This window comes from Anabrus simplex, chromosome 2, assembly GCF_040414725.1.
Source record: "Anabrus simplex isolate iqAnaSimp1 chromosome 2, ASM4041472v1, whole genome shotgun sequence".
In the NCBI taxonomy this organism is placed as follows: domain Eukaryota; kingdom Metazoa; phylum Arthropoda; class Insecta; order Orthoptera; family Tettigoniidae; genus Anabrus; species Anabrus simplex.
In genome coordinates, this window is record NC_090266.1 from 153,820,488 (window position 1) to 153,833,408 (window position 12,921).

Sequence of the window (12,921 nt, forward strand, 5' to 3'; positions counted from 1 at the left end):
CAGCTATATTTGAGTAAAGAAAGATTATCACAATTATTAATATCGTCCATAAGGAATTTGCAAGTACAAATTCCTTTCCTAATACAAGTGTTTGTGCTATTTTTAAAAGTTTCACTCATGCTAATCAGACCTGCTAATTTCCACCCATGTCCACATGACACACGGAAGTCCTGTTAAAATTCTTGACTGTAGATCAATGACATGCATTTGAGAATATTGCTACTCTGTTGCAAGTTCACATCAATATTATTTAACACAATGAAATCACATATGTTGGTCCACTGTTTTGAACTTTGGGAAAAAATTCCTGTCTTTTGGTTGTAGTTCAGAAGTTGATTTTGCTGGAAATATTTTACTTTTAAATTTTCAGGTTCACGGTTATGTAATTAAAGTACTTCATGTATTAAATCATTATCTTTGCGAAGCACCTGGGAATCCAACAGGAAACAGTTCGATGGACCAATGGGAGGCATAAATGTCAAATCTCGAAATATACAAGAAAGGTCTTTTGTCACTTTTCCAGATTTTGACCACTGAAATATTAATTTACAGGCTTTAAACATACTCTGCTGGACAGCTTAACTTGATGGCTTTGATTCCTGCAGCACGATAAACAGACAGGGAAGGAGACATCCCATGCATGGCACAATTGGCATAATTATGAAGGGATGTGTCTGTGTACTTATTGATTGTGTAACACCATATACTATCTTCTTACCAAGGTGTTCTCCCGGAATGTGTTTCTTTATTGACGCCAGATAATAATAATAATAATAATAATAATAATAATAATAATAATAATAATAATAATAATAATAATAATAATAATAATAATTGTATGTGGCTATTTCTAGCCGAGTTCAGCCCTTGTAAGGCAGACCCTCCTATGAAGGTGGGAAGAATATGCCATGTGTAGGTAGTTGTATGTTATTGTGGTGGAGGATAGTGTTATGTGGGGTGTGCGAGTTGCAGGGACGTTGGAGACAGCACAACACCCAGCCCCCGGGCCAATGCAATTAACCAATGAAGGTTAAAATTACCGAACCGGCCGGGAATCAAACCCGGGACCCTCTGAACTGAAGGCCAATACGCTGACCATTCAGCCAACGAGTTGGACAAAGTAAACTCGTGTCCTCATGCCGAGATGGTGCAGCTCTTTTAAGGCAGACCCCCAATGGAGGTGAGCTGCATATACCATTTCAACCACATACCAACCCTCATGCCATTCTTAAATTTCTGGCAGTACCGGGAAAGGAACCCGGCCCTTCGAGGACGGCAGCTAACAACAATAACAGTTACACTACGGAGGCGGACTCTGATGACAGATTGATCTGCATTATACACACTGCCAGCACCTTACCATAAGCAGCATTGTCTCTTCTCTCCAGGAATGCAATATGTTGTTAGTATTTTCTTCTTCTTGTGAGACAAACTGCATAATTTTTTGTGATCCTATGTGAAAATGTTGCCTGAAATTCCACACCCACGTTGCACTTGCTGACAAAGGTAAAACAAGTGATTTGGCTTCTACACGCGCCCATTTTCGTAAGTTCACATTGTGTACTATCAGGTTGCTTGCACAAGCTTCCATAAATTTTGTAAACACCAACTTGTACAACTGCTCATATGAGGGCTGTAAATAAAGTTGTGGCAACGTACACCAGTCCAGATACTGGCAAGAGATCATTCATGCGCAAATAGGATATGGGAGCGGTCAGATGGCGCTGTTGTCGATGTGTAGTGTGCATCTGACTGGCATCCAGTTGGGAGTGTTGTTGATGTGTGGCATTTAAGTGAAGAGTGTCAATTTCACCACTCTAAAGCATGTTTTCAAAAGTTGATCACCCTTCGTGGATTAAAATTTAGGTTGCCTGTAGTAAAAATGCATCAAAATGTTATCGTGGTTCACTTGAAGCCTGTGGCGAGAACGTATTACCATACAGGACGATTGCATGATGGGTCAAGGCGTTTTGTGCGGGTCCGAATGAGACTGCGGATTTGCACCGCATCGATCGGCCGTCCATTCCTCAAAATCAGATTGACATCATGAGTGGTTTCGGTTCCATAGACCTACGACGGACTGTCCAGGAATTATCCATAGATGTTGGTCTCAGTCATCAAACGGTATGGTAAATCTGACGACTGCTGTGCCTAAGAGACAAACCATCGACAGTGACCACTACTGCCGATTTCTGGAGCAACATCCGCGTCCGGCTATGCAGCGCAAATGTCCACGTTTATTGTGAGACTATCACCCTATCATGTTACAGGACCGTACATACTGTCATGTCGCAAAGCGTGTCAAGCTATTATTGCAACGGTGGCATTGGCAAGCCTTGGAACACCCTCCGTACTCATCAGACATCAGTCGTTGTGAGTTCGACCCAGTGGCGTATCCTGGAATCTCCACTGAGGCATGCAACTAGTAACCATGCAGTTAACACAATGTATTAAGTAAATTTCAATTCTACTCACCCTAATTACATGTAAGTGAACTCGAGCCAAACCGTTTTACTGTAAGTTCCTGGATTGAACGTGCGTACACAATTCTTGATTTCTATTTTTAAATTTACGAGAGTCCGCCTCTGTGGTGTAGTGGTTAGTGTGATTAGCTGCCACCCCCGGAGGTCCGGGTTCGATTCCAGGCTCTGCCACGAAATTTGAAAAGTGGTACGAGGGCTGGAATGGGGTTCACTCAGCCTCGGGAGGTCAACTGAGTAGAGGTGGGTTCGATTCCCACCTCAGCCATTCTGGAAGTGGTTTTCCGTGGTTTCCCACTTCTCCAGGCAAATGCCGGGATGGTACCTAACTTCAGGTCACGGCCGCTTCCTTCCCTCTTCCTTGTCTATCCCTTCCAATATTCCCATCCCCCGCAAGGCCCCTGTTCAGCATAGCAGGTGAGGCCGCCTGGGCGAGGTACTGGTCATCCTCCCCAGTTTTGTCCCCGACGCAGAGTCTGAAGCTCCAGGACACTGCCCTTGAGGCGATACAGGTGGGATCCCTCGCTGAGTCCGAAAAGCCGAGGGAAAAGCCAACCCTGGAGGGTAAGCAGATTAAGAAGGAGAAGAAGAAGAATTTTTTGCTACGGGCTTTACGTCGCACCGACACAGATAGGTCTTATGGCGACGATGGGATAGGAAAGGAGGAAGGAAGCGGCCGTGGCCTTAATTAAGGTACAGCCCCAGCATTTGCCTGGTGTGAAAATGGGAAACCACGGAAAACCATCTTCAGGGCTGCCGATAGTGGGATTCGAACCTACTATCTCCCGGATGCAAGCTCACAGCCGCGCGCCTCTACACGCACGGCCAACTCGCCCGGTAAAGAAGAAATATACGAGGGAAGGTAGAGGTCTCCCGGCTTGAACTATTTGAATTTTTTCATCAAACGAACGGCCAGTAAACTGATTTACAATTATATCCGTTTTAGACTCATCCATCGTTAATACCACAATAAGCGCAAAATATAATAACAGACCGAAAACGACGAATAGCACAGGAACAGTACACACAGAATGAACTCACTAATCAGCAAAACACACAATGAATTAACTCACTAGTTAGCCACAACTGAAGCACTGGAGGAAAGTCACCTCAGTGGCATTGGTCAGTTTCGTCACGTTGGGTTCTCGGTGGGGGATAATCTGTGGGTCCCGTTCGCTGTAAACATGTCGACTTTCTCCAAGTTGCTAACAGATGGCAGAGGGTAGCACGGGTATGGGGTGACAAATTCTGTCCAAGTTTCAATTGCAGCGACATCGCTCGGAGGATTTCGGAACTACGTCTGCCACCGAATGCAATTTTAAGATTGAATGCCTTGCATCCTTAACTCCGCCATGCTGTCTCTTTCTTCCTAGAGAGGAGTAGACGGCGAGACTACACCAGCACCACACGTAGTCAAGCAACGGAACTAGTACAGTTGCGCGGACCTTTTGAACTTCTGAGAGATGAAATCGTTAATATTTGACTTAAAACAACCCAAAATCGTACATCAGACAGTTCTTTGTGTTATCATAACGCATGCAGTGAATGCCTTGCATTCAAGGAGAATACGCCCCTGGTTCGACCTGTTTCCCCTCCATACTCATCAAACGTGAGTTGTCGTGAGTTCGACCTGTTTCCGAAGTTGAAGAAACTCTCCGTGGCCGCAGATGGCATCTGTACTCCATGCAGTAGGATGCTCCGTCACTGTCATGAACAGAGAATGCCTTCCCAACCCCAACCGCTTATTGACATTTGACACTTTGCGTGTGACTACACTGTAGGAATGTAATGCAACTGTACTTTTTTGTTCTTTAAATATGGCGTTCTATCAATACTGCCACTACTTTATTTACAGCCCTTGTATTTACCTGTGACTGTTAAAGTAGAAAATGACCTGCCAATAGAATCCGTTTTTGCAATATCTTCCTTAAAACGGTATAACTGCTACTCGTGCTTCAACGGAGGATGTCTGTTTTTCATAGAGTTCCATGATAAGTGAGGAAATGTTTGCTTTGGCTTCCACTTCTTTGCACTCAACCATGTGTTTTTAACCTTTTCTCTTTTCTTCCAATGACCATTCTACCCTATGTTTCTAGTTCCCTCTTGGCAGTGCTCGTGTGCAGTTAAGTTGACAGTCGCTGTGAGGAGGTAGCGTGGACGGTATAGAGTAGTGATTCTACGAGTGTAATAAGTACGTTATGGGGGAGCAAAGTGGTGGTGAGGAGTCTCCTGATCCTTCAACCCTCCCAGTTGCTCGGGAAGAGACAGTTCAAATGGACCAGGATGAGGATGATAGTCTAAGTGAGAATAGTAGTACCGTGAGTACATCGATTCCACCCAATGAGGTAGTGCATAAAGAGACTGATGCTTCGATTTCGAAGACTGAGTCTCAGGAACTTTATCCTAGTACTCATTATGGACCTTTCATTATTTTTGTGGAGTCCGCAGCAACAGGCAATGTCGGTAACATGCATCCTATGACACTGGGTAGAATTTTCTATGAGAAAAATATTCCAGGCATAAAATCAGTGGCCCGCAAGGGACGAAATAGGGTACAAATAGAATTTGTATATGCCGTACAGGCAAATTCATTTTTGAAACACCCTATATTAGTTGAGCTTAAGTTACGGGCATATATACCTAGCTCTAATGTATTGCGGGTAGGAGTTATCAGGGGAGTAGGGAAGACCTTGACCGAGGATGCTATATTAAAGCACTTAAAGTCTTCTGCTACTATAAAATCTGTAAAGCGTTTGAACCGTCGAATTGTTAACGAAGAAGGCACACAGCACGTACCTACTGGATCTATAAAAGTGGTTTTTCGTGCGCAGAAACTTCCACAGTACGTGTCATTATATCAGGTGCATTTAGAGGTGGAGCCATATGTTTTTGCTCCCATCATCTGTAAAAAATGCCAACGGTATGGTCACGTTGATAAGCATTGCAGAGCAACAAGTCCCAGGTGTGGGAAATGTGCATTGCACCATACTACGGCCAACTGTACGGAAACTTTCTTGCAATGCGTGCATTGTCGCGGCTCCCATTCAACTGGCAATGTTGACTGTCCAACTCACCAACAGCAAGTCCACATTAAAAAGATCATGAGCCATCAGAACTTATCTTTCAAGGACGCTGTACAAAAAGTCCAACTTTGTGAATATAATCTAGTGGACACTTCCCAAAATTTTCCCCCTTTAACTGGGGAGGGGCAGACTCCTCCATAGTCGAATCCCCGTAAGAGAAAATTCACACAAGTAATTTTAAAATCACCGAGGCCAGTACCAGCCCCAGGATATGATAAGGAAGGTTATCAAAATTTGGTTCGAGAGATTCCCCGCATGGAGATGGCAGCTTCAAGAGTTACCCCTGTTTACGGCGGCGCAAGCCGTCGGATGGAGGCACCTTTGGACGAACCTGTTGCCACGAGTAGCGCCTCCATGGCGCCACCGCTTTCGTCATTTCATAGGCAAAGAGAATATCTTCAAAGTGGTCTTTATCAATCTATTCAGCAATTGGTACAATTATTGGGTGATCACCCCGCGTTAGCTCAATGTATTCCAGTTAAGAGACAGGATTTGTAGTTTTATTCAATTCTATGATCAGAATCACTCAATGGAATGCTAGAAGTCTCATGAACAAGCGTCATGAGCTATTTAAATTAATACATGAAACAGTACCTCACTTTTTAGCTATACAAGAAACTTGGTTTCATCTAGAGACTCGCATTAAGTATCCAAATTACAAAGTTTTACGTAATGATGGACCCGGTTACGGTGGGGTTGCCTTTTTGGTCCAATCGTCCGTGACATATCGCATCCATTCGAATATTCAGGCCATACCCCATACATATGTTATCGGATTATATTATATGCATTTTTTACTTGTGAATATCTACTGTCCTCCTGAATTTTCCATTACTGAGAGACAATGGAACCAATTCTTTCAACAATTTACTACCGAACCATATGTTTTGATCTTTGGAGACTTTAATCTTCATCACACACTGTGGGGAGGACATTTGGATACACTTCAAGGTACACAGTTCCTTAATGAAGTAAATAACCATGCTTTTGCTATTTTGAATCATGGCTCTCCTACGCGTTTGACTGCGCCTTCTGCCCCTCCTAGCGCAGTAGATTTAACATTGTGTAGGCGAAATATGGTGACTACCGCTACAAGGCATACTTTGAGTGATACTTATTCTAGTGATCATTTCCCTATTGTTATTTCTTATGGTGTAGGCAGACCCTTTTCTCCACCGCACCACATATTTCAACGTAACATGATTCAATCTTTGAGGAGATTTAAACCACAAATATATACCGCTTACATTGAGGATGCGTTACAAAAAATACCGGAAAATACTTTTTCATATCACACTTTACTTCAGATTTTAACAGCTTATATTAACCTTCATCACCCCATCAGCGCTTCACCCCCTTTATCTTCTAGGAAACCTGTGCATGTTAAGTGGTGGGATGACGAATGTCATTTGCTGATTCAAACTCGTAAAGTACTGTTTCGACAATATAGGCAGCACGCAACACCTGAAAATTACTTCCGGCTCAAACGACACATGGCACAAACCCGCCGAATTTTCCATCAAAAACGTCGTGTCGCTTGGAGGGAGTTTATATCGTCCTTCACGCGTCAGGTTCCAATTGCAGACTTGTGGAATGCCATCAGGGCAATCACAAGAGTTACGCAGCACTCCCCTGCCAAGACCATCCCAGGTCAAGTATTATCAGATTTTCTTGTTAGAGAGACGCCAGATTTTGTAGTGCCACAGTATGTCCATTCCCAAGACCCACTAGACGCACGTTTTTCCGTATTGCTACAACCCTGCGACTATCAGGAATTAGAGGCAGTACTCCAATCATGCTCAAATTCTTCCCCAGGTCCAGATAATGTATCCTATCAAATGCTCCGATTATTACCTATTAGAGCAAAGAAGGCATTACTAAATAGGTATAATGAGATTTTTCGCAATCACAGTACACCGGTTAAATGGAATGAATTTTTCCTAATTCCCATTCTTAAAAATAAGCAGTTACCCACTGAGGTAAGTAATTATCGCGGTATAGTCCTCGGTTCGTGCATCCGTAAAGTCTTTCTGAAGATCTTACTTCGAAGAATCCTATGGGTATTAGAATACTATAACTTGACGCCTCGATATCAATATGCCTTTTTTAAGGGACGCAGTACATCTGATGCATTTAATAGTTTTGTTATCGATTTACTATTAGCTCGTCATAGAAAACATAGTACCATAGCGGTTTTTCTTGATATTCAACGGGCTTATGATTCCGTACCTTTGAACATATTATGGGAAAAACTTGCAACTCTTAAGATTCCTGAGGGATTTATTAGCATTCTCAGACAACTTCTGACTTATCGAACACTCCGATTTAAATCGACACCTTGTACACTCCAGCCCCGGCAGGTAAGTAATGGGTTGCCACAGGGCGATATTCTGAGTGGTATTCTTTTCGCTCTTTTTATGAAAGATTTTGAAACGGTCATTTTACGTCATGCTCGACTACAGGCGTATGCTGATGATTTTTTGCTTTATTGTACACATGAAGATTTACAGCTCTGTAGACAACACATTAGTTTCACGCTTCATGAAGCTAGAACATGGTTAGAGGCCCATGGGTTAAATCTTTCCATAGCGAAATGTCGAGCAATGATATTTACACATCACCGAACCTATGACCGATCGCCACTTGCTTTTGATCAGTATGAAATACCAGTGGTTAGTCACCATAAATATCTTGGGTTATTTATCGATCAAAAACTTACATGGAAACATCATTTTTTATATTTGCGTTCGAAGAGTGAACGGTATATTCAGGTCATACATGCCATAACCCGTAGGCAATGGGGGGCAGATCCCGTTGTGGTGCTATCTTTGTACAAAACCACTATTAGGACGATATTGGACTACGGATCACATATTTTTGACGTAGCATCTTCTACTAACTTGAATATTCTTAACACTTGTCAATATAAAGCAATACGCTCCTGTATTGGAGCTTTAAAGTCCACACCTACCAATGCCCTTTTAGTTGAAGCCTGCGAAGCTCCCTTACAAGTACGTAGAAAAATACTTGCGACGAAATATTTACTTAAAAACTTTTCTTTAACAAGTCATCCTTTAATTCAGAAGTTACAGTTACTCTCGGAGTATTATTCCGTTCGGCGCCAGGGTTTACGCAGATTGCCTGTACTGTTTCATGCGTTTAATACATTGAAGTCGAAACAGTGTACCTTAATACACAGTGTTACTTTACTACCCTATACCTTACCCTATCCTGTTTCTTATTTTAAGCCTCAAATAATTTGGCCTATGCGTAATGGCTCTACTAATGTTCCCTGTCTGCAGGAGACCGAGATATGTCCTGTTAAAAGAGTGAAATTTTCTCATATTCCACGAAGCATAAACATTTTTACAGATGGGGCAAAGAATATTAATGGAGTTGGTTCCGCTTATTATATACCTTCTCTAAAGGTTAAAGAACAATATGGTTTGCCTCGTGACTGTTCGATTTTTACGGCGGAGCTATTCGCCATACAGCAAGCTTTACTTTTTGTTCAGCGACAGGGATATACGCGAGCTACAATCTATACGGATTCGCTGAGTGCATTACAATCTTTGGTTTCGTATGAGTTATCCTATAATTGGTATATTTACAATGTCAAGAGTCTCCTTTATATGCTGGACAACGTCGGTATTTCCATAACTTTAGTATGGGTACCAGGTCATGTGGGTATCGACGGTAATGAAAAAGCAGATTGTTTTGCAAAACAAGCTTCTCGTCTTCCTGTTCCGAATACTAACAATATTGTTCCAGCTTCTGATTATGTAGTTGTTATCCGACAGGAGGGGCATCAAGACTGGCAGAATTTCTTTCGGCAGACTGCACAAGTCAAAGGTAACTTCTATTATCATTTACAACCAACACTTTTAGTTAAACCTTGGTTTATACGAGGATCTTATACTAGACGACATATTATTAACATCATTCGGTTACGGTTTAATCATGCCCTTACACCACAATATCGATCACGTTTCCATTTAACGCAGGATACAAACTGTTTGTGTGGTACAGATATCCGTAATGGCGACTCCAACCACATTTCCTTTGAATGTTCTTTCTATGCCAACCCCCGTAAAAAAACTTCTGAATAACCTCAAGCGACTCAAGCAGGTTTTTCCTACCAGTGTTTCTTGTTTGCTCTGTAATCCTACAGTCGAGATTATTCGAGTGTTAAATTTGTTTCTAGATGAAGCCAATATCGTGTTATAATTCTGTCTGTAATGTAGGGTGAGAATTACTCATGCTTTTCAAGGTTCCATTTGAGTGATTCCTCATATCATTAGTGTATTACTTGTGAGTGCTATTTTGGATTTTTCGTGTGGGTGAAGCTTTAGACGCAGTGTGCTTGCAAGATTGGAAGTTTCCCGTATGACAACAGGCTACTCTAGCAAAAAGGGGTTGTTATGTGATATAGTGAAGTGCAGTGTTTTGTGTTGTTCTACTTGCCAGCGCAAGCATCAATTATTGAACTGACATTTTTCATTTATACTAGTGTGTTTGCATGAGTAAGAGAGTATTGACTGGGTGAAATGTCGTAGACACAGCCCATAAGCATCAGCAAGCAAGCAAGCAAGCAAGTACCCTATGTTTCTCTGGGCTCTGTGGACCTTCTGAAGATGATCCCTGTTTTGATGAATGTGAAGTAGATTCTTCTGATGGAGATTCGTAAGTGTTGGGCACTGACACTGTTTCAGACACTGTTTCATATTCATTAATATATAAAGTCTGTGTATGTATTATTTCTGAATCAGACTCTAATATATCTACTAAATACTGAAATATTGTCTCATTTTATTTGGTTAAAACGGAGAGCTGGAAATTATTTTCTTTAAAGTGATTATATAATGCATTCACAACGATAAGATGAGCCCATCCCGCGTCCAGGTACGACACATCTATCACTCCGACTAGTCAGATGTAGTCTCAGGGTATCATCAAGTAAGAAAAACATTTAATTTTTCTATAGGTTAGGTTTTACGTGAATTCCAAGAAAGACGCAACAACAGTACGCGATACTTTCCGATGAACGTCTCCATCTTACCGCATAAAATCGTAAATTCATCATCGTCCACAATTTCTTATCGCAAATCATACGAAAATCCCCTTACAAACTAAGTCAATCTACTAACTACTATAAATTATCTCTCATTGAATTATGAAATAATGAAGAAACATATTTATTAAACAAATACATTGTCGAAAGAAATGAGAATTAGTATTATTATGAACTTCCAGAATTGTTGTTTGAAATAAATAAGATTCCGTGAAATCCAATATCTAAGTCAGCGCTGGCTTATTAATAAAATATTATGACATTATGAATCAATCTTTCTGAAATGAGATCAAATTATCTCTGATTATCCTTGAAAAATTAAACATTCACATGTATCAATGTGACACAATTACATTAGCATTAGGAAAACTCCTCCTCATAATTTATACACTTGTATGTATCGAAATCTGAATTCGTTAACGTAGAATATCATTCTGAAGAAGTATGTTATGACGACTTACGTGCTAAGTTTTTCGACCCTACTGCCTATTAAATCACGGCTCCTAACTTACTATCTTCATATTTAAAATTTTTTAATAAATTATAAAACAATATTCAACATTTACAATAATCTACTTCCCTATTCTGTCTACATAATTCTTAATTTATCGTAATTTGGCTCGATATGCCTTCATTCGTTACCTCTAACTCAAATGTATCGCGTGTGCAAGTAACTTCAACAAGTATCTGCGGTATGATATCTCAATACTATATTTATACGTCGGCTTCACTGTATATAATGCCATGCCTACGTCACATTTCATATATTTTGAGAATACGTCACCAAGCTCATATATCTATATATTAACAGCTGTATTCATTACTATACCACTTCCTAAATCTCAAATATATACGAGTATTCACCATCTATACTTTATTTCAAGTCATTCCCGCGGCGTATTTCCTTCCCAGTACTTGCATCGTGTAACTGATTCAATACCATTCATATTTAACGTCTATCATAGATATATATGTCTCATAATTACTACGACGCACATTATAATACTCAAATTAACTCACATAACTTCTTATTATCTTATACAACCTTCAATTATTTCCAACTCAACTTTCTCAATATCTATTCTCATCACTCATAACCTTCTTCATATTATTTGCAACTACTGAGACATAACATTATTCTGCACGTAAATATTCCTTTACATTGATCAATTCTTTTCTAAAAATTATGATGCATAACCTTAAAATACCGTATTTGTGCATCTAATAATAATAAATAATATAACAAATGCGCACATTTGTGCATTTTTTAATAGTTAGTTCTCCTTGCTGTACTCTATGAGAGATCTCACTCTTTTTGCACAACTGAGTAGATGGTATCTTGTACATGTTTTGTTGCAAAGTTCACATTTACACTTATCACCTGGCGTATGGAATGACATGATCACGCATATTTTATGATGGAGGCCATTGACCGCGTAACGGGTTACCATATGCCTGAGATCATAGTTTGCCATCGTCCAAGCTCTGTTTATCATGGCTTCAGTGCTGTAAAAATCTTCCCAAATACTTGATCTCTTTTCATATCTCTCTTTTATATGTTTCTCTGATGCAATCGTGTATGGAAGTCCTAGTTTGGATTTGATATCCTCTATATAGAAAGACTCCTTTGCCAGTTCATATACCAGCCTCGTTTGTGTGAATTTTGACACGCACAGAGTGCGTTTGAGGAAGCTTGCTTTCACTCTTTCTATGACTGCCAGGTCTGCAGTTGTTAGATTATTCCATATTAATTGAATCTCGTATGTGATAATGGGCGTTATCTTAGTATTGAAAAGAAATAATGCCGTCTTGAGATCTAATAGTTCTGGATGTGAGATCTCCTGAAAGGCTCTGATTGCTGCTATCGCTTTCTCTTTTACATGCATTTTGAACGATGTTCTTGTTGATTGTAGTCGTATTCCTAGGTAGTTATAGTGGTTGACTACCGTGAGTTCTTCTTTTCCATTTTGTATGATATCCTTTTTGGCTATTTTGCCACCCTTTCTGAATATCATTTGCACGGGTTTGCTTCTGTTTATATTGAAGTCATTCTGCTTAGCCCAGTCTTGTAGTCTGTCGAATGATTTTTGTAGTTCTTCTTTGTTACTGGAGCCGATGACCATGTCATCTGCATACATGTATATTACTACTGGTACATTGTCAGCTATGAACATCTCCACAATATCTGCAGTTGCCACGTTGAATAGTATTGGGCTTATTGGGTCTCCTTGTAGGACTCCATTTGTTTGTATAATACTGTCTGAGATACTGGTTCCATCATCTATGG